Raw genomic sequence first — 26,224 nt, forward strand, 5'->3', positions numbered from 1 at the left:
TGAGGAGTTCTATGCTAAACTCAAAGATATTGTGAATTCTACCTTCAATCTTGGAGAATCTATTGCGGAATCCAAAATTGTTAGGAAAATCCTTAGGTCCCTACCTAAAAGATTCCATGCCAAGATCATTGTCATGGAAGAAGTGAAGGACATTGATCAAATTCCTTTGACTGAGCTTGTAAGGAACCTTCAAACCTATGAGATGGGATTAGGTTTAATGGGAAAAGGTGGAAAGAGTAGAAATTTGGCTCTTAAGGGTATAGAGGAAGAGATTGATGACTTTGAAGATGGAGATAATGATGAGGATGAGGATGATGATCTAACCTTCATAACTGATGAGATTATCAAGCTTCTTCAATTTAGGAAAAAGAATAAGGACAAACCTCTTAGGAAATCCAAATCATCTAGGAAGGGCAAGAATGAGAAACTCTTCGTCTAGTGCCATGAGTGTAAGGGTTTTGGTCATATGAGGATAGAGTATCCAAACTACCTTATGAAGGAAAAGACCAAGAAGTCAAAAGATAAAAGGTTGGTTGATACCTGGAGTGATACTGAGAATGACTCTTCTGATGAGTATATGGGTGAATGTGGTCACTTTATGGCTTTTGCTGCCACAACCGATAAGGTGATTGTGGAGAGTGCTAGTGACAGTGAGAATTCTTCTGATGATGAAGTACCTAAGAAGTTGACCCTTCAGGAAGCCTATGATAAGCTATGCATTGAATTAATAAAATCTGAAAAGACTTCTCATCTTTGTAGAAAAGAGCTTAATGAGGTAAAACTGATCTGTTAGTCAAATTAGATGAGACTACAAGGTTAGTTGAGACTCTTGTTGTGGAGAACACCTCATTAGAAGAGAAGGTCAAGAATCTCGAGGTTGAGCTTAGTCAAGCTAGAACTCAAATAGAGAGGATGTCTAGTGTGAAGCTTGATGAGGTATTGAGTGCTCAAAAATCTAATTCTGATAAGACTAGCTTAGGATATGCTATCTCCTTCGGCCCCTCCTCTTCCACAACTCCTAGATTAAAGATCGTCTTTGTGCTCCAATCTGAGAAAGGTGATAAAGGTATGAAATCCATAACTGATTTTTCTAATTCTAAATCCTTTGTTAAACCTCATGTTTGTCACCATTGTGGTGTTTTTGGACACATTCGTTCTAATTACTTTAAGTTGTATCCTTAAAAGCAAGTGCCCAAACGGTCACAGGTTTCCTCTCAAGGACCTACACCTTTGTTTGGAGAGTTATTAAAATTTTTGAGCTTTTTAACTCAAATTCAAGAGAATTTTAATTCTTCTATGTCCTTAAGTAAACATACTAGGACATGTGCCTTTTCATCTTCATAGCTAAAGACTCGTGTTGTGTGGGTGAGAAAGGAGCCTAAGACTTAATTGTCTTTTTTGTTTGTCCTTTACTTTAATTCTTTCTATCTAAAGTAAGACTCTTTGCTTGATTTCTTATTTGCATTTGGAATCATGCTTTCATGCATATGCATCTTTCTTTCATGTTGTTTGTCTATTTTTGTTTGGTCGTTTAGTCTTTATTTTGTTTGTTTTTCAAAATAAAAAGAGAAAAATAAAAAAATCAGAAAAATACAAAAACAGTGTGTGTTTTGTGTACATTAGTACTTGTGTACTTTGGATGGCCATTGAAACAAAGTTTTCTAAACTTTGAATTGTTTGTAGCTTAGATGAGCATCTCTATGCACAACGAAGTAAGTGAGCTTTATGGCTCGTGTTTGTGATGAGTAAGGTTAAGTAATCTCTTGTGCTTAACACTCGTATCACCCTTTTTTGACAGGAAGGACTAGAAAATCCTAAGAGAAAGGCATAAATAACCATCTCACCATTGTTGCCCGCCAATCATAAAATGACATTTGTATGCTTCGGCATAGCAAAAGTGGAATATCAAATGTTTAACATCATTTGGTATTTCTTTTATATCTCTTATATGCCCATGCATGGTTTGCTTAAAAGAAAAAAGATGCGAAGAAAAATAAAAAGCAAAAAGAACCAAAATACTTTATATATGATTACAAGCGTGTATTCTAGGAGATGTGGGAGTTATAGGATGTACCTCGAAGGAGATAGTCCCTATTAAACAGTTATGATTATGTGTGAGTTAAAGTGTTTTTCTCATATCTCAAATCGTCATAACATGTTGACACTTATGCAATCTTGCGATGTTTTTCACACATAACACGCAATATTCTTTGCTACTCTTGATACACATGCAAGTACAACGTGATTTGGCCATCATAAGGAATACATGTGTTAATGTATGCTTGCTAAACTATCTTAATTTGTTTTTGAAATATAAAATTGGTTAGACTTGTTTAGTGTGTGTGTGTGTGTTTTGGATCTAAATGCTTGTCATTTTTCTTGTTGAGAGATGATTTAAGAGCTTATAATATTGATTGGATCTTTGGTTGAGTAGCACGTTTGATTGCATTCATGTCTGTGTTTTTCTCTTCTTTGAAAGCTGATTTTAAGCAATCTCGACAGCTTTTTGATACCTCTTGACAACTAGGCTATCTATCGAGCCCCTCTTTCTTCTTGTCTCGATAGAAGTTAACGCAATCTCGATCCATCGAGCTTTTTGGACTTTGTCTCGATAGCTTCTCGATAGATTCTTGATCCATCAAGAAACTTTTTGTCTACTCGATAGATGCTTGATAGCTGTTCAATCCATCGAGGTTGACTTCTGCTCGATAGCTGCTCGACAGCTTCTTGATTTGTCGAGATCCTTTTGCATGCATTTATTTTCACATGTTTTGCATCTTTCTGTTATCTTGTCATCCATAGCATCTTGTTTCATTACATTTATGCATTTATATGGATTCCTTGTGCCCCTTTGATCATCCTCGATCATTGTTATGTTTCTTGGGTGAAGCTTTATAGCTTCTTGTACCCTTTGTCAATCATGACAAAAAGAGGGAGAAATTGTGGTTTTTTTTAAGATTCTACATGTTAGGGGGAGAAATTCATGACCTTGTAAAGGGGAGATGTGTTTCATCTTGTTAGGGGGAGTGCTTACCATTTTTACATACATTGTGCTTATCTTTGATATATATATATATGATGTATGTCTTCTTCACCTATCTCCACATGTGTTGTTTCTTTTCTCTCTTTATACACATGTTTCTATTGTATGCAATTTTTTATTTCTGTTTCACACTAAGATGCCGTGATGAGTTTTGTTTGAAATGTTTCAGAAATACAGGTTGTCAAAGTCTTCCATGCCATGAACTCTCTTCTTGCAAAGTTTTTCAAGAGTTTGTATTAGGATAGATTTTATTGTATTCAACAAGTGAATATGAGTTGAATGATTTATGACTTCTCTCATATTTCATTTGTTTGTTGTGGTTTTGTCACAGATTGCCAAAGGGGGAGATTGGTAGGACATATGTAATTTGATGTTAGGAACATATGTCAAAATAGAATTGGTTAATCCTTTGACAAAACGTACTTTACTTGTAATTGGGTAGATCTATGATGTGTTTAATATTTCAAAGAACAAGAGTTAAAGTGTAGTATTGAAGCTATGCAAATTTGTCCAAGAAATAAGTGAAGAAAGGTTGTTCATTAAAGCTGGACAGATTCCTAACAGATAGTTATCTATCGAGGTTTTGACAGCTGCTCGACAAATAGTATCTATCAAGGTTTAATGAATCTCGATAGCTACTCGACAGATAGTATCTATCGAGGTCTCGACAGTTGCTTGACAGATACTATCTATCAAGAATTACAAAATCAGAAGTTTTAGATATGATTTTCGGCCCATGCTGACATGTATGTGTAGGGTTTCTTTTCTCACAACCCTAAACATATGTAAGGCTTATTTTAAAGGCCATCACATATGAATTATACAAGGAGAACACATGCAAAAGGTGACAGATGTCTTATTCTCTCTGAAAGAAGCTACTGCGTCTTTATGCTTTAGGGTTTTGTAACCAAGTGCTTGTTGATCTTCATTGTTGATGAAGTGAAGAACTTTGCAGCCAACAATCTTCTTCAAGTTGGTGTGTTAGTCACGTACTAGGAGTCGTGCATTATTGGTTAGTCATGTACTGTGATCCATACAAAAAAAGTGGCGTTCATATATTGAAGAGTTTAGAGGTTCTAAAGCGGTAAAAGGTTTCTACTGTAAGTTCATCTATGGGGATTATAGAGTCTAGGGACAAAAGTTTTGTACTAGATCTAAAACTTCTCTTTACTATAGTGGATTGCTTTTTGAGAAGGTTTCCCCCCAGGTTTTTACTGTGAAACTAGTTTGTTTCATTGGCTTTCTTGGGTCATCATATCTTGTCTTATTTACTTTTCCACTGTGCATGATATTGGCATTATATTGATGTTTGTTTGTTTTAATAAGATTTATTCATAATAAATCTAATTAATAACTTGGGTTTAAAACTTATTAATTATATCAACTGGGGTCTAAATTTCCCAACAGCAAACAAAAGAGTGTGTGAGAAAGACGGAAAAAGAGTATAAAGACACTTACCCAAAATTGGGTATAAAAGGAGGAGTAGTACCCATGAAGGGGTAGCACAACAATCGAGATGATCATTTGAGGAAATAGAGCGAGAAAAGAAAGAGGCAAAAAGTGACATATGAGAGAAAAAAAGCTTACAGTATTTATGGCAAGAATAAAAAAGAGTTAGCATGTATCACAAAGGCATTTTTCCTTCCCTCACAAAAGTTATACCTTCTGCAGACTTCCCAATTATTGGAATGACTATCCTGACTCCATGACTTTAGTCTTTTATTGGCAGTAAGGTTGTGTGAGTTGGGGTTGAGATCTCTTTAATATATTTTCTGCAGGTTGCATTTTTACTTATATGATTATATCTGTTTTATATGTATTAGCTTATATATTGTTCTTTTGTGTCTTGGAGTGTATTATTTTGTGCACAAACTGGTTCACAATGCCCATCTTGCAAAGAGAACCAAACCCAACTCCCTTAAACTTGAAAAAGCCTTAGTCCAAGTTTGCATCAGTACAAAAAAGTTACCTTCACCACGCCATACTACCCAGTGTACATGTGCTTGTTTTTTGGCCACTAAATAGGAAATTTGTAATTCATGCTTCTAATTTATTAATAACAGTCTTACACAAACACAATGCACGAATATTCTAAAAAGAAGAAACAAGAGCCAAAAGAAAAAAAAAAAACATTGAAGACAAATTCTAAATAGGAAAACATTGAAGCTAAACTTTAGGATCTCAAAGATGGCCTTGTCTTTACCCAATAGCTGGGAATTAGTGTTGAGCTTAATGCTGCAATCATTGTCTATTTGTTAGAAAACCTCTATATAATTAAGCTTATGCTAGAACCTCTCTTAACTGATTATAGGAACCTTACAAGGATGATCCCTAGATCAACGGTGGAGCAAATTTTTGGAGAAGCCAATATGTGTGTGGATAGTTAAGAAATAACTGGGTCCTTGCAACCCATTGACTTTGTTATCTTTGATGATTCATTGCTTGTAATTGAACTTTTGCTTGCTTTTGATAAAGCTGAGATATTTTGTAATAGACTTGATTGTCGTTAAGAGAAATGTTATATTTACAATATTTTTACAACACTTTCAAATCAAACACTAGGTGACTTCTTGTTACTAGCTATTACTCGTGGGGCAAAAAGTAATTTCAATAGTGGGCTTAAATTAGAACTAGTAAAAACTAGACACCTAAGATTATTATAAAAGAGTTATGCAAATATTGTGGACATAGTTCTCGTCTTATTAATGACATCTATCCAATTTAACCAAATAAAGAAAGGAAAACGTTGACTTTATTTATTCATATGTTTTTGATAATAAGTAATGACTTTATTTCGGTTATTGGTTGACAAAGCCATTCCTTAATTAGTTGCCAGGCCTCTATCTATAAAATGATCATGTAGGTCATTCAAAATTTATACTGATAGCGATAGGAAATCCACGTATTCTTCTCCCAAGAGTAGCGTTTGGCACTCAATTTTCCAATATTCCATTTACAAGTATAATTGACTTTTTCATGATTGCAGTCATACATACTATAGAATGCTTCAAATTCACGTTCCATTTGTCTCCCACCCTTAAACGAGCAGTTGTATCTTGTTTTCCAAAATATGTTTACACGAAATGTAAAACTATATTGCTTCAAAGGATGCAATATATGTGGTTTAAGGGAATGGTCGGATGTGCGGCATTGTATTTGGATTGTATATGGTAAATGATTCGTAATGAGGACTTCCCGTTCATCAAAAATGTAACAAAAACTACATCCATATCTATCAACAGATGTTTTTATTCCTTCTGTCAAAGCAAAAAATACAGGGATGAAGATGAAAACCAGGATAGGAATCAAACGCAAAATACTAATATTATTAGTACTCATGTTGTTTTTGTTTTTTGTATCGACTTTTGGCTTTTGTGCGTGTACCACTGCTTTTTGCTTCCCTCTTCAACCCTACCGCTTTTATAGTAAAATGGAGAATAATATTGCTTAATTCCTTAGTAACTCTTTACTCTTATTAAATGAAATCAACTCCTAAAATTTAATACATATATTAATATCCAAAAGGAACCACTTCATCATGTTTTAACGTGGGAGCTAGCAAACGGTTCCGTTTCATTTCAATTGATTTTCTAGAAGTGGCAAAGTTGGGTTAATAAGGCCCTGGTTGGTACTTTCAACACTCATATCTCATAACTCCTATCTTACTTCTTATAAGTTATAGTTCAATAACTCACTCTCATAACTCATATCTAATAACCCATTTTATCTTAACTTAGTAAACATTCTATTTGGGTGCCATCTTCTCTTCATTTTCTTTTTGAAAAAGAATACTAAAAACCGAGGAAGCCCTTGCACGGATACGCGTGCATGTGTGGTACGACGACACAACAATTTTTTAAAAAGTAGGATGTGAGTGCGGTGGGGATATGCTTACTAATTAATTATTAAATATATTTTCTATATATTTCTAAGCATTTTTTTTTATATATTGGTCAACATAATCAATTTAAGAGTAATAGTAGATAATAAAGTGAATACATAACCATTATATGATATTTAGAAATTAGAATACAAGATAGAAAGTTTGAAATTAAAAATAAATAAAAGATAAGTGTTCAAAACAATCAAACAGAAGCATCATCATCTTCAACACGAATAGTGTAGTTACCGTATTTTGTATGTCCTTGGTTTGTGTGCCAAACCCTGTAAATTCCAAAAATATTAACTTTCTTCCAAAGGGCCATGGAAACACCTAGATTGACGTGACGCAACCCGTTCAAGCATTGTAGCACTCGAAGTGCCATTTCACGTCAAATTGACCAAAATGCCCCTAGTCAACCCTGTGTTGACCAAAAGTCAAAGTTGGTCAAAATCATCCCAAAACAACATGTTTCATGTTTCTACATTAAACCTAAGCTATTCGGTGATTTTCGTCAATTTTGACTAAGTTTGATCTGAGGTTGACTCTAGGGAGCACCAAAAACCCTAATTTTGATATGACTATCGAAATGGGTTGAGACTAGCATCATTATGGATATTATTGAATTCCTTTTCTAGTGACTATTCATGGGTTGAAATCAGAGTTATAACAGTTGAGATATCTTGAAAACTGTGCAAAGCACGTCAGCTTGTTTCCCGAGGCCAAAACTTTTGATGTGACAGTTAGTTTTCAATTTCTTTAGTGTTCTAGAAACTAGACATCTAGATCTTTCCAGGGATACCAAGATCATCTCAATCAAAGTTCAGAGAAGACCTTCAAATATGCATCCAAAGTTGAACCGAGGAAGAAGCTGAGATTGCTGATGTCAGCATCAGACTCGGTGGCCACTAAAGGGACGTTGGACCTAACCGTTAGTGGCTACTGGAAGTTGAATAGTAAAAAAACATCTATAAATACCCCTTGACCCCCCCCCCCCCCCACCCCCAAGATTAAAAAAAAAAAAATTGGGCATTTTGGAGCACTTTTCGGGGTAGGTTCTCTCTCTCTCTTCCTCTCTAAATTCTCTCCCAAGCATAACCAAAACTTTCAATTTCTCTCTTTTCTTAACAATCAAGAGGTAGTGTTCTTGCACTCTTTTTCTACTCCTTGGTCTTAGGACCTTGGATTTGAGGTTTTAAGAGTGTAAATGTAGCTTTTTAGCTACAATCTACACCCTTTGCTTTATCTTGCTTTATAACATGTTTTATTGCCTTCCTTAGTACATCTCTTGCTTTATATTGCTTCTTAGCATGTTTTAGGCCTTGCTTTTTGCCATGTTTTATCGCTTTGAAGATGTTGGCCTAGTCTTCTTGGGCTAGGATATGTCTAAATTCCATGTTTGTTCTTAGATCTACATGTTTTTGTCCTCTTTGCCATGCTTATGCTTAGATCTATATGTTGGTGTGCTCCTTGCCATGTTTATGTGTCTAGATCTACATGTTGGTTGCTATGTCATGTGTTTCTATAGCCCTTTTCATCTCTCTTTCTTGTGTTTTGGCCCTTTGGTTAGGGTGTAGATCTAGATCTTGTGGTCTAGGCCTACATCCATACACCTAGGTCTATATCAAAGGGTTTGGATCATTTCCTTTATGCATGTGTATGGTTGCTTGCTTCTATGCTTTATATCCACGTTTGCCGGCCTAGATCTAGCTTTTGCCATGCTTGGTGCCCTCCGTGGGCTTGTGTTTGTTGGTCTTTGAGGCCACTTACTTGCGTATGGTTGCATCCATCTTGTTTGTGGCTTGTTTAGGTATAACCACTTGTGAGAACATATCCCCATGATGTCAGTCCTTTCTCCGCTTCACGCGATGTTTTCTTGCCTTGCTTGCTTTGTGCCACCTGTTTGGCTTTCTTTGCTTCTTTACATTTTGCATGCTTGCCTACATGTTCATGCATGAGTCCTTGCTTACTTGTGTGATCAAGCCTAATTCTTCCTATCTCGTGCGAGTCCACCCCTGTCTTTGATACATAAGACCCCGAGTCTCTTTTGAGAATTTTGTTTGATGGCACATGTGTCGTCCATACACCAATCTCATGGAACTATGAACACTCAATCCAAACCTACATTTGTCCTCCTAGGAAACCCCCCCTTTTGTTTGATAACATGTTTGTTTGCCCCTTCGTGTGCTTAACATGTTTGTTTGCCCTCATTTGGCTTTCTTTGCTAGTGTGTCTCTTTGCATGCCCCCTTTACCTCTTTGTTATCCTCTTTGCTTGCCTACTGGCTGCTTTCTTTATTTGTTGCATGTACATGCTTGGAGCAAGGACGTTTAGAGTGAGGGTGCGACTTCCTAGGCACGAGCAACAAGGGCAAGAATGCAAGCAAGAAGACGTAAGCCCAAAAAGGGCAATGTTTAGTAGATTAGGAGGCCTAGCCTCCCTGAGTGGTTTTCTGTCTCCCTCTCATTTAGCTTTTCCCTAGAATCATGTATTAGGGTTCCCTCTCCATGTATCCTTTATCTTTCTTGCACTTTGCTTGGGCTGTGTTTCCTAGGTATGGCAATGTCTGTTTTACATTTCCTGTATCTTGCTAGGCCATACCCTTGGATCGTTGGCAATGTCTTCTTTACTTTCCTACTCTGTGTGATAGTATTGTGCATGAGGTATGAATATATATATATATATATGTGTGTGTGTGTGTGTGTGTGTGTGTGTGTGTGTGTGTGTGTGCGCGCGCGCTTGTATGTGGGTGATCGTGCACTTTGTATGGTGGACTCTCATGGCTATGTGAACGACCCTCTCTAGTCATGAGTGCTCTTGACTTTGTAGTGAGGGCATGTGCCTAAGGCAGTTGCTATAGGTGCATGCTCGTGCTATATTGTGTACGCAATCATTGCAGTGTGATTGTCTCGATCCATGTAACCCGAGTGACATCAGTTTCCCCATATATGCGACACACATCAATATGCTTGATGCTTTAAAGGGCTCCGACTTGTCCTAGCATAAGCATGTTGACATGCGTTGTATACACAATTGTGAAACCCTGCTGGGGCACCATAACGCACCAAATGCGAAACTCTACCAGATTTTTGTCGTAAAAATGGGGCACCTCCATTGCTATATTCTCACAATGAAAGCTTGGTGAGATTAACAATTCGTGTGTTATGATGCACCTGAGACGAAGCGCAAGTAGATTACTACCATGACAATAAGGCGAAATACCGTCGGATTTTCATCTTGAAAATTTGGCACCAATTCCAAACACACTAGGGAAGCATCAGTCAAGATCACACCCTTTCAAAAACCAAACCTCAAAGCCCAATCCATTTAAAGCCCCGAAAACTAATGCCAATAGCTTGTTTTTAATTGCCAATGTCCTTAAATTAAGATTTTATCAAAACAAAGGACTGTTTAGGGGCAGGCGTTGTGGGGTGCCAACACCTTCCCCACACGTAACCAGACTTTTGAACTCAAGAATCAATATTTTTTACCCATTCATATTAGATTAGGAAAAATGTCCTTTTTCTTTGCCTAGGATCAGTAACAAAATCAAATAGAGTCAGGTGACCAATCACACCTTAGAAAAAACCAAATGATTGGTGGTGACTCTACTTACGTTTGGTAACTCAATTAAAATTGACTAATTTTCTAGTCACACACCAGAGGTCTACCCTTCTTTATAGCACTCAAGCTCCCAAGCCTGAACTCACAGGCACGCGCAAGCGTCGCCGTGATGGGTGATCGAACTGCTGTGAGGCATCAACAAATAGCCTCATTACAAACTTCACTTTCACTAGTAGCAACACTACTGGTAGCATTCTTAGTAAGATTGGCCTCAAACTCTAGCTCATTAAGTGTAAAGGTAGCAATCTCAAGAATTCTAGCTTCTCCATATATGTTATTCTCATTCCAAGTATCTCCTCGAATATCCCACATCCTTGTTGCTACAAGTCCTCATGGCACCTTAACAAAAGTCAAAGACGAGAATGCACAAATATCAAATCCTCTGTATGTGAGGGAGCCATTTTGTTTCTTGTTAAATAATGAATGAATTTGTATGTGCTCCAATTCCCCTCAACATGTGAGGATGAACAAGGTTGTCCAAGAAATTTAAAGAAAGGGGTTTGAAGCCTTGGTGATGAAGCCCCATGGTATTGCCACCAAACCAAGGGATCTAAGAGCCAACTATCCTTCAAGGCATTTGGTGAAGGAAACCTCCTCCTGAAAATGTACCAAACTCAACTTTCACAACTCTGAATTCATATTCATCTTTAAAGTATCGCTCCATACACATGCTTCTTTATAAATAAATTTCAAGATCTTGATGTGGAGGGAGGCGCTTTAGATTTGCCGAAAGCCATTCAACGGAGTAATACATAGTTTAAAAAAAATGTAAGTTGAAACAATTCTTTTACTAGAAGAAGGAATTAAGGAAAATAGAAAATGAAAGTACTTACTTAGGATTTAAGGAATGAGTCATGCAATGTAGTGGTGTACAATTTTTAGTCCATCGCTCTATGAGTATATCATACACCACATTGAAAAATGAGCAATACTCATCTTCTTCCAAGCCTTCTTGCCAATATATTACTGCCTTCAAATTTTCTATTATTGAATCCCACATTTCATACACAAGTTGAAGACAAGGTTTATATGTGTCAGCTTCTTGAAGCATATCATAGATAGGTGCTATGAATTCAATGATATAATCAACATCCCACCAAGGATCACTTAGAAACAAATATTTCACTTTTTGAACTTTTCCAACATCATCCTCCCTATAAGAAGACCATTGGTCACTAATAAAAATGGTTTGAAGGCATCTTTCTATCAACTTCAACCTTTTAAGCTCAAGAATAACCGAAGAAAATCTAGTCTTAACAATAAAAAGCGGTTTTAAAGGACAAACTCATTAAACATTGCCAACCCCATTGAATGGTTCATGATAAGAACACATATGAAGGATGCATCATTAACAGTAAGTGTAATCCAACTACATTCCTCTAATGTAACTTCATTCTTTTCTGTGTTTTTTTCTACACAAATATTCTTCAAAGCTAGATTAAGATTGTGGACAATGCATGGTGTCCAAAATATATGGGGAACTCACCTTCAATAAAAGATCCAGTAGCCTTCATCACATTAGCATTATCAGTGATGACGTGGACAACTTTTTCATGTCTAATCTCTTTTATAACTTCCTTCAACAACCCAGCAATAAAATGCTTGTCTTTGTACTCACTTGACCCATCGATTGCCTTTATAAAAATTGGACCCACATTTGATGTTGCCATAAAATTAATGAGGGACCTCCTCTATTGATTTGTACACTCATTAGAAACTAAACTTACAAGTTACACCATTTGCAATCCAAGTGTGCCTAATTGGATCCAAGTGTGTCTTTCAACATTAGCTCTTTCTTTTTGCAAAAATTTTTTTCTCAAAGCATTGTATCCAGGAGGAACATAACCTGGTATGTTATGGGTAGTTGCATATCTATAGAAAGTTACGATAATTTGGGTACTTTGCAAAGTTAAATGTTACCCCACTGTAGACACCGCATTTTCTACTCCTTACGACTTGGGCCCCCATTCCCCAATGATGCTGAAATTTTAAGGCCCAAGGTTGGTTCAGGGTCTAATCAGATTACAAATTGACTTGAGAGGTGTACAAATGAAAAATATAACTTTTTATAAGCAAACAAATCTATTTTTGGAAAATAAAAGCCAAAGAAAACCCTCGGCCTGTGTATGAAGGCATGAACCTGCATACGCAGCCTTAAATCATGTGTACGCAGGTATGAGTCTACGCATGCAGGTAGAGCTTGCGCACGCAAGTAGGGTTTCAGAAACCTAAAAAAGACAAGTTTTTTGCATTAAAGACTGAGGTTTGGAACGAATCTCACTTCATTTGAGAGTCATTCCAAACCCCCATTTTCACAATATAAATAGCCTTACATGGTATATTTTCAAGACATGGAGAAAATCATAAGGGAAAACCTAAGATTCACTAGAAATAGTGAATCGAAGAGAGAGTTTTTCACAAAACACCCTAAAGTCAATTTTATTTGATTGAGGCTTTTTCTAGCCTCAATCCTCAAGTTTTGAAGTTTACTAATCATTTCTTTTAGGTTGTGAATAGATTTGACTAAGGGGAATGGTCAAAACTAAGCTTAAAAAGCATCTTACTTTGAGGTATTGAGTTATAACTTTTTCTTTTCATTTCTCCCTTTTCTTTTGTGTTTTAATCTTTTTTTTTTCCTGCTATGTTTATGCTTTATAATGTTTAGGTTAGGTTTATGCTAACTTTATGTTTTTAAGCATGCTAGATTGTTAGATTTGTTGTTTTAAGTTTTGCTTCATTTATGTTTTCTAGGTTAGGATTTAGGGCATGTCTGCGTATGCATGCTTCTTGTGTGCGTATGTAGGCTTATGTATGCGCATGCATACTTGTTCCCAAAAACCCTAATTTTGAGCTTTTTGCTTCTTTTGCCTTGTTTATTTTACATCATATGCCTCTATTTTAACCTTCTTATATGCTTTTGAGTCCCTACTTCTCTGTTTATGTGTTTGTTTGTCTTTAATATGCTAGATTAGGGTTTCCTTTTATTTTCTTATTTTAATTCACATGCCCATTCATTGAGGCTGTAGGTGCTGAGATGCAACAAGGTAAGTGAGGTAAGTTATGCATTAGTATGAACATGCATTTTAATGTTGTAATGTGTTTGTTTGATGCTTGATTTCATGTCTAAAGGTTTGGAATACATGTGATGATCTATGTTTGTTTGCCATGCCTATCTTTATGCCATGTTTTTGTTGTTGCCTTGTTTGAGATGATATGTTTACCATGCTTGATGAATGTTAGGGTTTGTGATGTGATGACAAGCATGATAGATGTATGGTTAGGGATGTTTGATGCCGTGTTGATTGTTAGATGAATGCTAGTGTGTGTGTGTGAGTTTAGAATAATAATATTGAATGTGTCTTTAATGAGATTAAGACATAAGACATAATGAGAGGAAGCCAACCTTAGGGTTGGGTAGTTTTGGGTGCCTAACACCTTCCCAAGACCGTACCTTAACTCCAAACTTGTATCTTTGGTAGTAAGATCAATGGTCCTTTCTCGAAAGGATGCTATATTCATGCTTCCTAGGCCATTGTAAAAACTAGGTGGCAACTCCCCGTTATGTCCACACCCATTGGTATAGAACATCCTAGCAATTCCACTATCCAATTCAATTATTGTAGCATTTTGGAATGCTTTCTCCAAAGGAGAATTCACATTCACCCTCCTCTTCTTATCATCCACCATTGCATCCATATGACCACTCCCTTCCCGCTCCCAGTATGAAGGAATAGGTCCATGGAGAGGCAGGGGTAAGGGAATTTAACATCTTTTATCAATCCTTCTCTATCCTAATTTTCTCAACCTCATCATGCATTTTTTGCATTTCCAATTTATGCTCTAGTGTCACTTTTGAACACACTCTAATACCATGACCCCTAATTTTTAATAATGAGCCTTAACCTTAGAATAGGATCCCACGAAAACCACACCACAATAGTTGCACCATTCTAGAAATTTAGTTCAACCTACATATAATTTGAAAAATATATAATAATTAAATAAGTAATCAACCTATTCTAAGAAAATAAATCAACATATTTTTTTTCAATTAAGGAAATCAACTCAACGGTACAACTTATCAAAAAAAAATCAACATATATATATTTTTCAATCAAGCAATCAACTCAACAATAGAACCTTCAAGCAAGGAAATTGTTGGAAAAATACATGTTTGTATCGCATACAAAACATACGCAGTGGAAAGTTAACGGATCTACTTCATTCACAATTGATAACATGTACTATGTAAATTTCAAACTATAAGAACAAGAGAGTGTACCTTGGTGCAGTGAAATTCAAAACCAAAGATTAGAACTACTTGGAAACAATTTTAATCCTCACTCCAATTCCACTTGAGCCCAAGAAGTGTGGTTTCTCAATCAGTTTATATGTATGTGTTCAAGGGAGAATTAGAGTGTCCTACACTCACATACAAACCATTTCACTCTCTTACAAAATTCTGTATGTTTCTCTCCTTTTAATTGATTATCTAATTGGGCCAGTCTTTTGGGCCATTCCAATTGGATTTTAGTATGTGGCTTGGAGTGGGACCAAAAGGGAATAGATAAGACATTAGCTCCAATGGGTCTTGGGCTTTTCTATTAAATCTTGACAAGTCCAAAGTTACCATTAATTATATTTAATACCACTATATAAATATAATTGCACTCTGAGCCTTATTAATAAATTATATCCCAGGACTTTATTGTACATGCAACCCTTTCATAAAATATTCGTAGTAATACAAAGTCATAAATGTAGATTGCCACTTTGAAATTACTACCTCTTAATCCTTGAGTACCTGGTTTAATCCTTTAAGTTATTCATCATATACTTAGGAAATCCAATTTCATAAATATATACTTTAGTAACTCCTTGCTAAAGTGGTTAGGCCTAACACTCTGAATAACCAAATCCATTAAACTTATATCAAGAGAATATTTTATATCTCCGTCAAGAGATTATGAATTCCATCTTGAGAATATATGTTTCATCAACACTAAATGTGGCTGCCCAACATACTGAGGTTTTGATCGTTACTTTAAATCTCACTCCTGATATATCAAGGTAACCTACATTTCATGATCAGGTCCATTATTCTCTTAGGATTAAGAGTTCATGTAAATAGAAGTCGTGAGATTTATTATTCATTTGACAGTCGTTAGGAGAATAATAAATCTCACAGCGGTCCAATTCAATATGTTTTAACTCTTAAAACATATCAACATATCAACTAAAAGTCTCCACCTCCATGATCAAGACAAATCATCTTAGTTAATATGTTATAGTCTTCGCAGATGAAATGCCTAATTTCATCACCGACTACGAATTAAAACTTTGAGTTTACAAAAAACTTGTGATTTATATCTTCTGTGACTAAATCACATAAATCACATACAATGCATCTCATGGACTATAGTATAATGTCCAAATATTCATGTTACCATTATTTTAGATAATAATATAGCAACTTTATTAATTACAACATTAAGTCATACATAGCATCATACAATAGGATTTAAGGGCACTAATCCTAACAATCTCCCACTTGCCTTAAAGACTTTTGTGCACTAATCTAACTCCCATTCTCTCCAAATGTGACTCAAAGCTCCTTTGGGGCAAGGCTTTGGTAAAGGGATTTGCTAGATTATTTGCACTATCTATATTTGCTACTACTACATCTCCTCGAGCAACAATATCTCAAATGATGTGGTACTTTCTTTCAATGTGCTTTCATACAACTCATGCATTGCACAACATGAATGATAATATGATAATGACCAAAGGTTTCTCACCCCGGCACACCAAATTAATTTGATTCGTTAAATGACTAATGATATGTGCAGAAATATTGTCCACATTTTTTTTTTCATTTTTACAAAAATTCTTAATATTAGAAATTTTACTGTAAAAGATTTATAAAAGAAAAATGTAGCTCCTAGAGGCCCCTAATGATGAACTTACAACTCATGCAGAACATCGCAAAGTAACAATAGGATCTTATCTACGATAAACAAGATGATAGATATATGTCAGTCATGTTGCCACTTGGTCCATAATTGCAAATCACTCACTTCTTTCTTGGTCCCCTCACTTATGTCAGTCATTCGACCGCTTCTCTCCTGGTGATCCAACACTAGGAGAAGTCCAATCTGCTTTCCAAGCCATTAAACAAGTAGAGTACTGTTCTATAATTAATCAACCTCCAATATTTTATTTTTTGAAGGGGATTCCAAAGGTGTCATTGAAGCCTTGTTGGATCTACACTCCTCCCCAACTTGTTTTCTAACTTCCTTCTTCACCAAATTAATTTAAGGAAGCTTTTTCCTCCCTCTTTTGTTGGGATTTCATTTTCATTTCTCGGAACATATGTTTTTTTGTCTCGCAATGTAACCCGATGGGCTGCCCTTTTGTAATTAGGATTGACCAATCTCCATTTCCTCTTTTCCTTCTTAGGTGCTAGATCAAGAAGTTCGATATGGTCTAGGGCTAGCTTATTCATAACAAAAAAAGAGTAGGATCTTATCTACACTATATTTCACAAAATAAGGGTGAGAACTGGGAACAATGAAAAGAAAAAGTAGAAAAGGAGAAGGAATGGAAGAGAGAAAAAATTTCATCCCTCGTGTTGTTTGGTTAGTAGGAAAAAATGCTAGAAAATGATTTATGTTATGGATCAATAATTTTTAATTAAAATTAAAATATTTTGTTTCACACTCTCTCAATTTTCATCCAAAATGGAAGGAAAGTGAATATTAGATTTGAGGAAAAGAAAATCCTTCCATTTTCTTTGCCTTTCCTTCACTTTTCCCCAACCAAATTAGGAGAAAAATTATTTGTTGCCTTCCTTTTTCCTTCCACTCATATTGCTAGTCTAATTTAGCAAATCCAACTTTTTAATCAAACAACCATTGAATGTGTTGTCTTTCAAATAAAAATTACAAGTTTTGAAAACTATGCTAATTTACTTACTCTTTAGTGAAAGAATGATATTGAACTTTTAAATAAATTAAATGATATATAAAAGTTTGACTTGTAGTTGATTTGATAACATTATGTTACATAAGTTTTTGAAACCTCACAATTTTAGACATTATTATTCTAATATATATATATATATATATATATATATATATTCCTCCTAAACTTTGCATGAAGTTCACTTTTCATCTTAAACTTGAAAGGGTTAGGTTTTTGTTACTAAACTTTATGTGTTTCTAATAAAAATATCTACAATTATCAAATTATAATAATAATGGATAATAATAATAATAATTTACATTAAAAAAAATAAATAAGACATGAAAGTAGGGCATGTGGCACCAAATAATTGGCCATTACTATTTCACACTTTTCCTTCGTTTTTTTTTAATTAAAAAAAAAACTTTTTTCACCACCGCACACTTTTGGTGCAATGGTCACACCACAAGTATAAGTGCTTGTGAGGTGTGGGGAGTAAGGGTCGGTATTCAAGTTTTCAAGAGAGAGATTCACATATATATATATATATATATATATATACACTTAAATTAGGCAAAAGTAGAATTTTTATCTTGGAAAAAAAAGAAAAAAAATTTCAAACAAAAACCTCATTTTCTTACCATTTCTGATCAACCACACAAACATTACCAAGCCTCTCCTCTATAGGTTCTTCGATACTCCCTTGGCTGAAGTAACCACTAGCTAATAATAATTAAGGCACTGAAGAAGCAGCATATTTGCCAAACCCCATCAATCACCATCAAAGTCTGTATTCATTCGTTGATTGAGTTTTTTGGATATTTGTCCATTTATTTATATTTTATTTGAATTTTGTTGAGGACCATTTTTTCTGTCCACGTGGCATTACTTCATTGGCAACCCATGCCACATCAATATATTATTGATTTTTTGGGTAAATTTATTTAAATCCCAAAATAAGCTCATATCTCATTCAACTACATGGATTGGGCTCCCCGCAAGATCCTTACTTCATGGTCCACATTTCCTCTTCATCAATTGGGATCATAACCCCACGACATCATCAACATCAACTTATGGATCGGGCTTAAGCAATGAATCAAAGCTCATGGCACATATTACCTCTCTTACACTTATAGCAAGCGGCTACTTCAACAAGAGCTCATATTTACACAAAATGACAACAAAACCTGAGGTACGTCATCTCATCTTCGGCTTATGATCCAAGCTCATAAGTCTCTTTGGGGAAACTTTGGGAGTCGTGGTTTGGAGGGCCAAGAGGTATGTTCCGTAAAGCTCCAGCGGTTTAAAGTTGATAAAAGAGACATGTAGCTTGGCGTGTCTTCTCCAACTCTCTGAACTTTAACAAGTCCGTGTGTAGCGGGTAACATATGGTAAGCATCTCTTATCACATAGCACTTTAGATGATAAAAATTCCCTATTGCTCTTTTCCTAAAATTTAACATTCATCATGTGACAAATACTCAATATCTCCAACCATCTAACTGCTGAGAAAATAATTGTTCATTCAATCCCCAACTGTTGCTATACAAATTTAGAAACTTCATTATATTATTTTACATAAATCTTATTACTACTTTCAGCTAAAATCCAACTTAAACTCATGGCCTAATCTGATTGACTATCTTTTATCTCCAAATATATGCAAAATATTCATGATATCTTTCATACCCAACTGTTGTCTGCCACAATCAAACCATATATTTTTCTGCGAGCTGCCAGAGCAAAGTATTAAATACTCTTCTTGCTCACCAAGATTATGTCACAACCCAATGAGGCCTTGACTAAATCTCCAAAACTTCATTAACTTTCAACCAATCCTTCTATTATTTGCTAAAAATGTGTTGTAATGGAACCTTGGACCAAAAACACAATTACCCGAAAAGGAAACATTTCCAGCTAAACCCCAGTAGTGTATTCAGCACTTAACACTTGGCTGAAAGTGATATCACCAGCCATTTAATGCTAAAATCCCAGCAACCAGCTAATATACCCAAAATAGCAAGATACCCTTGAAAGAGATCTTACCATTTTTAGCCAAATCTATAAAATAAATGCTAAATGTCCTTTCTAGCAATCTAAAATAACCCAATTGGCCTCATTTGCTTTTGCCCAAAGCAAACAACTGTGATAGTTGTCTTAGGATAGCTGTCACAGTTTTTTCCTAACAACTAGGACAACTTTTTCAGAACAGCTGTGACAACTGACCCAGCAGCCTGAGCATTACTGATTTTTCCACATTTGACTAAAACCAAAACCAACTATTGAAATTATCTTTCTCTTGCTAAAATACTTTCCTTTTCTGCCACTCTTTCCCCAACAGCTCTTACCCGAAATAGTAAGAATACTTTAAAGTTAAACATACCATTTTTGGCCAAATCTTAGGATGGATTCTCTGAAGATTCATTGCTAGTTGGGACAGATTTTGGCTAAGATTATTTGCTAAAATACCCCCTTAAACTTAGCTCTAAAGGGGACCCTTCATCAATACCTCAAGGGGGACACCAATGGAGAACAACTCTCTCATACACTTCCCTATTCTTTCTCCCTCTAATAATCTTCTAAAGCTCTTAATGAAGTTCTGAGCTTCTAAGTTTTTTTAGTTTGTAAATTAGGAACTAAACTCTTAGCCCTTAGCTCATAAATGCCCTTGATAAGCCCTCATACATCCCAGTAAAAAATCCCAGCAACTTTGCTAAACACACCACAACTCTTCTAAGCTCCACTCTCATACTCTCTCACTTTGAAATTCTACTGTTTTGCTGCCCATAAACACATCTCTATACTCTTTTCTTACAAAATCTTTCCTCTTGGAAAGCAATCCGTGCTACTCCTCTAGCAAAAGATCCCAGCAGTAGATCCCAGCAACATTGCTAAACACACTACAACACCATTACTTTCTTATACTCATTCTTTCACTCTCCATGTCTAGAAAATACGTCTATCTTACTGCTCTTATCTCCAAATACCTAAACACATCTCCATACTCTTCTCTTACAAAATCTTTCCTCTTGAAAAGCAATCTTTACAACTTCTCCAGCAGTTATAATCTCATATTTTGACTATCTTTAACATCCATGCCTCTTATACTTCCATATATCATACATATTACAAATACTACATCCCACAAAACATCTATATCTTTTACCTTCTCTGCACTTTTCAAGAGATATCAAACACTCATAATAAAAGCCTTTCTCATGGAAGGCATGAACTTCTATTACTAAAGCCCTTCTCCTAGAAGGCACTAAGATCTCATATCAAAGTCCTTCTCCTAAAAGGTATAACTACTTCTTACAAAAGCCCTTCTCTTAGAAGGCACAACTACTTCTTACATAAAACCCTTCTCTTAGAAGGCACATATACTCCATACAAAAGCCCTTCTCATGGAAGGTAACACTATTCATAACTTTTCAACAACTAAAAGAGCATTGTTAAGGGGAAAACTCATTTAAATACATGATAATAGGGGCAAGCTTAACCAGCCCCTACACACAATTGGACATACTCTCTCTCTCTCCAGTTGTACCCATTTTTCTCCCTCAATCTTGAAGTTATCATGGTAAATTGTCTTTCTACCGCTGGGGTCACTCTGCTGGGATATTATCAACTCACAGAAGCTGTACAGCTAGGGCTACAAACCATACAAAGATAAGTAACTTTGCTTCCTTATCTTTAAATTTACATCATTGAATATATGATTACTTCACATTTAAGTACATGTTACTTTATTCCAACTACTATTACAATTATTAATCAAGGCTTAAACTCATTTAAATGCATGATAAGAGGGGCAAGCTTAACTAGCCTCTACCACTGGCACTCTGCTAGGATATTATCAACTCACAGAAGCTTTTCCCTAATAGCTGGGGCTACAAACCATACAAAGATACGTGACTCTGCTTCCTTATCTTTAAATTTACATTGTTGAGTACATGATTACTTTACCTCTAAATAAATACTACTTTATTTCAACTGTTATTACAACTACTAATTAAAGCTATTATATCAAACACATATTACATATTTATTTGACCATTATTGTGATTCTTAGATTTTGGCTTTAATGGTCTTGTAGGCTTAAAAGTATGCCAGTAGCCGTTGGATCACGTGGCCCAATATTGAGTTCCAGAGGCAACTCCCTAAAAAGAACCTAGGCCTAATAAGGTCATCCCTCCAATGGACCACATGTGGCTGGGCAACCGAAAAAGGTCCCCGAACAAATTTAAGAATTGCATGCAATTGATATATGATATGATATCCCATGAACAAAACTCAAGACAGTTGGTGTCACTCTGACACTAGCATACCCATCACGTTAGAGCATTAGCATTCGGTATTTTCAAATTATTCTATTTTACCATCTTCAATTATTCTATTTATAAAACACCCAACATCCTAACTTTTATTTTTCTATACCACATGTGGGGGTGTTAGGCCTAGCAATATATATATATATATATATATATATATCTATGTATATATTGAGCCGAAGGCCCTATCCGATGACATGAAGTAGTACGAGGAGGTGCAAACATAATCAGAGGAGTCCGTGTTAGTAAGTGAAGAAATTAGTTTTGATCATAAGGGTCCGTGAGGGTGATCCAAGGATGAATCCATCCTCGGTTGAGTAAAGCCGAGGTCTGAGGGGGTGGTCTACCATCCAAGGCAATGTTCCAGGAGATTCTATTGATATGAATAAGCATCACAAAAGCACAGGATAAAGGGAAGTCCTAAAATATCTAAAGAGAAAGCTGCTACCACCGCATTGAATGCTCTACACCTAACCAACTAGTCGCATTAATGTGGAGGTGATACCTGAACAGTAATTTTCAGCCTTACAGCTACTACTAGAGACTTCAGGAAGGTGCTGATCGGACAAGGATCAATACTAGCAATCTACCCTACACGTAGAAGGTAAAGAGGAAAGAAGGAAGATAGTATAAAACAGAAAGAGGACCCTGAGGACAGGGGATCGAGAAATTGAAAGAAAAACACTGTAGCAATCAAGAGTTGAACTTGTAATTAAACTTGAGCAGAAATATATAAGAACTGATCTCCTTGGATTGTGCCGAGGACAATTTTCTTTAAATTAAATCAGCCTATCTTCATTTTCTTGTTATCTGAATCCACTTTACTTGTTGCTTGATTCATTAAAGCCCAGTTTTCCAACCCACTCTCTACAAATTCATTGTATTGGGTTCTTTAGGCCTAAGTTCATCCATCCTTTGGGCTTGGGAATCAAATTGTGTCCTTACACCACACATTAAAATAATATAAATTAAAATAAAAATATTTCTCACTTCTCTCTCTAATCTCTGTTTCTCATACTCTCTCTCAACCACCCATCATCACCACCGTCCAGCTTCCCAATCAGACCACTCACCATCTCTGAGCAACATAGTCACACCACCCATTACCAAGAATCATATTAAATCAAACCAACCAAGACCAACTACAACCAAATAGACCCACCACAGTCACCACCACGCCACTACCACACCACCACCATGCCCACCACACCAACCTAAGCCAACCAATCCAAATCCAACCCAAACCCCATCAGAATCCAAAATCCAAAATCCAACCATACGAATCCAAAATCCAACCATATGAATCCAAAAAACAAAAATTCATAGCAAAAAATAAAAATCAAAACCCCATTAGAATCGAAATCAAAACCAAACCCCATCGGAACCCACCCAAAATCAAAACCCACTCACCTCTGCCACGACTCACTCGATCTCGCCACATTGTGACAACGCCGATCTCCACCACTGCACACCTTGCCACGCACGACCTTACCATGACCCACCACACCACGACCCAAATGAAATTTAACTCGAAACTCCCAACACCAAGACACCGATGGAGCTTCGGTTATAAATCCTAGTCATCGGCGAGCGGCAAAGCTTGAGCATGAATCCCAATCATCAACGAGAAGATTATGCCGCCAAACCCACGTACGCTCAGGCCGCGAGACCCATGCCACGAGACCCACAACCCAGCTCATGCCGCCATACCCATGACCAACACCACCACCTGACCCATGCTAGACCTACGCCCACGCTAGGAAAAAGCCACCACCGTGAGCTAGAGAGAGGAGCTTGGAACATTCAGGAGAGAGGGAGAGGAGATGAGAAACTGAAGAGAGAGAAAAGAACAAATATTTTGGAATAAAAAATATTATATGAGATTTGGGATGTTGCTACAATACCATCATATATTTGAGATGGTACTGTAGCACAATTGTAAAATTTTTTGGGTTTACAAGTCCGACGAGCACTAGCATTGAAAAATGCTAAAGCCATATTTAAAGCATTTTTAACATTTTAGAGGATAAAATCACTTACATCAAAGAATGCTAAACCGCACTATTGCAAAAAATTTTGCAATAGTGCTACAGTACAATTCTAAACTTAGAATTGTACTATAGCAGAATGTTAAAAGAAATATATATATTTTATTCGCTCCGTGTTTCTCTCCACCCAGAAATCTTCTCTCTCTCTTCCTTCTCTTCTTCGTTTCTCCATCTCTGCTCTTTCCTCTCTACGGACCCAAACGCCACCTCTACTCTCTCTTCCTTCTCTGTTGGGTCCGGTGTTTAGGTTGTGGTTGGGTTATGGGTTGATCGGTGGTGGGTTGATGATATTTTTTGAATGGGTTTGCTCCGGTGGGTTTCGAATAGGCTGGGTTTCAAATTGGCGGTGTGGATTCGGATCGGTGGTGGGTGTGGTGGCCGTTGTTGGCTTTGGTTTGATGGTTTGTGTGTGGCTGTGTATGGGTCACTGTGTTGGTTCTCTGTTTTTTTTTTTTTTTTTTTTTTTTTTTTTTTGGCTATGACCGGTGCTTAAAGGGGTTGTGGGTGGTGGTTGGGTCCGGGGTTTGGGTCGTATTTGGGTAGTGGTTGGGTTGTGGGTTGATCGGTGGTGGGTTGATGATATTTTTTGAATGGGTTTGCTCCGATGAGTTTCAAATGGGTTGGGTTTCAAATCGGCGGTGTGGATTCGGATCGGTGGTGGGTGTGGTGGCCATTGTTGGCTTTGGTTTGATGGTTTGTGTGTGGTTGTGTGTGGGTCACTGTGTTGGTTCTCTGTATTTTTTTTTTTTTTTTTTTTTTTCTGGCTATGACTGGTGCTTAAAGGGGTTGTGGGTGGTGGTTGGGTCCGGGGTTTGGGTCGTGTTTGGGTAGTGGTTGGGTTGTGGGTTGATCGATGGTGGGTTGATGATATTTTTTGAATGGGTTTTCTCCGGTGAGTTTCAAATGGGCTGGGTTTCAAATTGGCGGTGTGGTTTCTGATCGGTGGTGGGTGTGGTGGCCGTTGTTGGCTCTGGTTTGATGGTTTGTGTGTGGCTGTGTATGGCTCTGTTGATGGGTCTGTGTGGTTCTGTGAGAGGAGCTGGTGCTAAAGGTTAAGCGAGGCTGAGGAAAAAAAAAAAGAAACGGTTGGAAAGCCTAGGAAAGTAGAACTGAAAAAAAAATTGGTTAAAAAGAAATAATAAAAAAAGATTAAAGAATAATATTTTAATAAGAATAAAGTTTTAGGATGTGGGAGGTATTGTAAAATGGGATGGTATAAGTAATAAAGTGGTTTTTTGGGATGGTATAATAGTATAGCATAGCATTTTTCAATGCTAGTGCTCTAATGCGTGTTTTATGGACTTTGATGCTAAATTTTAGCATATCCGAAGTTTTACAACTCTGGATATTGATGCTCTTAGTAAATTACAGGGCCGGGCTATCCTAAATTCATCTTCGGGAATCCTAGCATGTGGCAAAACTATGAGTTAGGGAAGTGGCACAAGTGGCAAAAGGAATCCTAGTAAGTGACCCCATACAAGGGCAAAACTACAACCAAGGGTGGGAGCCATGCCTATATATATATATATATATATAAGCAAGTTGGGTCGAGTTTTGGCGGTTTAAAAAAACTCAAATTGTCACCCAACCCGACCCTCCACTTTAATGGTTAAACCTGCCCAATCCACTTTGAAATAAATATTATATTTATATCCATGCAAGGTGAGGTGGTGCGGAAAGGGTTAGGCAGTTTGGACGAATTAAGTGTGTTGTTGCAAAAGCCTAAACCTAACCCATTCCTTGAGCCATGGATCTTCCAAATACATAACAAATAAATATTTTATTTTATTTCCAAAAATAAATTTCCAAAATACTAACATATTTACAAAGAAAAAAAAAAAAAAAAAACCTGATGTTGAAATCATGGGTTTTAGTTAAATTGTAAAATTGTATTTTTAAGACATGATTCCACTATTTCAAATTTATAATTAAAATTATGTTTTGAACACAAGATTCCAAACGTTGAGCAGTGTGTGCAACGGTAATTTTCCTATAACCATTACAAATTCAATTTATAAGTTCCCATAAAAATAAAAATAAAAATCAATTTATAAGTAAAGTATATATGACGTTTGTATATCGTAAAACCGTTTGATCTATATTTTTCCTACAACATATTTCTTGTTCTCTTTCCTTTATTGTTTTTAATTTGTGCTTGTCTTTTTATTACCAACCATGCAAGTGGTTCTTTCACTAGTTATGACAGCATGATAATGCATGCATAGAGCCAGAGTCCCACTTATACAAAGACAAAGAAGGTGGTAGCTAGTTCTCACTTATCTGTTATCAGCAGGGCCGATTGTTCCCAAAACTAGTTGTGTAATACATTCCA

The 26,224-nt window shown here is 36.3% G+C and overlaps 1 pseudogene; it reads left to right on the forward strand.

Annotated features, from left to right (window-relative positions):
• Nucleotides 1-466: 466 nt before the first annotated feature.
• LOC126704692 (uncharacterized) overlaps nucleotides 467-26,224 on the forward strand; it is a 28,298-nt pseudogene continuing 2,540 nt past the window's right edge.

The sequence above is a fragment of the Quercus robur genome, chromosome 11 (assembly GCF_932294415.1).
Source record: "Quercus robur chromosome 11, dhQueRobu3.1, whole genome shotgun sequence".
Taxonomy (NCBI): domain Eukaryota; kingdom Viridiplantae; phylum Streptophyta; class Magnoliopsida; order Fagales; family Fagaceae; genus Quercus; species Quercus robur.